Source organism: Enhydra lutris, unplaced genomic scaffold, assembly GCF_002288905.1.
Source record: "Enhydra lutris kenyoni isolate GAN:26980312 unplaced genomic scaffold, ASM228890v2 scaffoldscaffold493, whole genome shotgun sequence".
NCBI classification, from domain to species: Eukaryota; Metazoa; Chordata; class Mammalia; order Carnivora; family Mustelidae; genus Enhydra; species Enhydra lutris.
Window position 1 is genome coordinate 15,246 of NW_019154577.1, and position 1,448 is coordinate 16,693.

Below are 1,448 nucleotides of genomic sequence, written 5' to 3' on the forward strand. Positions count from 1 at the left end.
CTTTTGCCTTAGTTCAGGATCACACTTGTAACTCTTTTTTTTTTTTTAAAGATTTTATTTATTTATTTATTTAATACAGAGGGTGAGACAGCATGAGAGGGGAGAAGCTCAGAGGGAGAAGCAGACTCCTCATGGAGCTGGAGACTGATGCAAGACTCCATCTCGGGACTCTGGATCATTACGTGAGCTAAAGGCAGTGGCTTAACCAATGGAGCCACCCAGGCACCCACACTTGCAACTCATCTGGCCTGACAGTCTCTAAAATTTCTACATCTTGTGAATTCTTTGTATGTACACTGATTTAATTTTATTTTCTCCTCTTTATCTGTTCCTGACAGTTTCTTAGTCCAGCCTAAATGGATCTTTAAGGGGACAAGAATTCTTGTTCTCTGACACAGTTTGATTCTAAGGCCTCAGTTTCTGGTGTCTTACTTTTTAAAGTGTAAAAACAAGGTGGAACAGTAGAAAGTATTTCTACAGCAGTTGTTTTTTTTTTTTAAGATTTTATTTATTTATTTCACACAGAGAGAGATCACAAGTAGGCAGAGAGCAGGCAGAGAGAGACGGGGAAGAAGGCTCCCTGCTGAGCAGAAAGCCCAATGTGGGGCTTGATCCCAGAACCCTGAGATCATGACCTGAGCCAAAGGCAGAGGCTTAACCCACTGAGCCACCCAGGTGTCCTACCAGTTATGTTTTTAAAGTCATTTTAAATTTTCTTTTTTACATTTATGTTATATATATGTATTTTTCATTTTTGGTTTCCTCTCATTGTATTCAATTTTATTTTTGTGTATATCTGTTTTTCTTTCCTATTTTGGGATCCTTTTCTTATTTCTTATTTTGGATTTTCTTCTACCAAGCCAACCAAAATAAACCCAGGATCTAGTTTCTGGATCTAGTTGTCTTCTATTCTAATTTTTGTTTGATTTTATTTTCTCTCCCCCAACCCTCCCCCCCCTTTTTTTTTGTTCCTTTTCTGATTAGTGTATATTTTTTATAGTGTCATTGTTCGTGTTTTTGTATTTTTTTTTCCCTCATTCATCTATTCTTTTCTGGATGTAATGACAAGATGGAAAAACTCATCCCAAAAGAGAGAACAAGAGACACTACTCACTACCATGGATTTAATCAATATGGATATAAGTACACAGAACTAGAATTCAAATCAACAACTATAAAGATACTAGCTGGGCTTCAAAAAAGCAAAAAGACTCTAGAAAATTCCTAGCCGGAGAAATAACCAAAATCTAATCAAATTGAAATCTGAAAGGCTATTACTGAGATGCAATTTAGGAAGGAGGCTCTAACTGCTATGGTAAGTGAGGTAGAAGGGAGCATCAGTAACATATAAGACAAAATGGAGAATAAGGAAGCTGAGAAAAAGATAAACAGCTATTGGATCACAAAGTGAGGATTCAAGAGATCAGTCATACCACAAAGTAAAACGA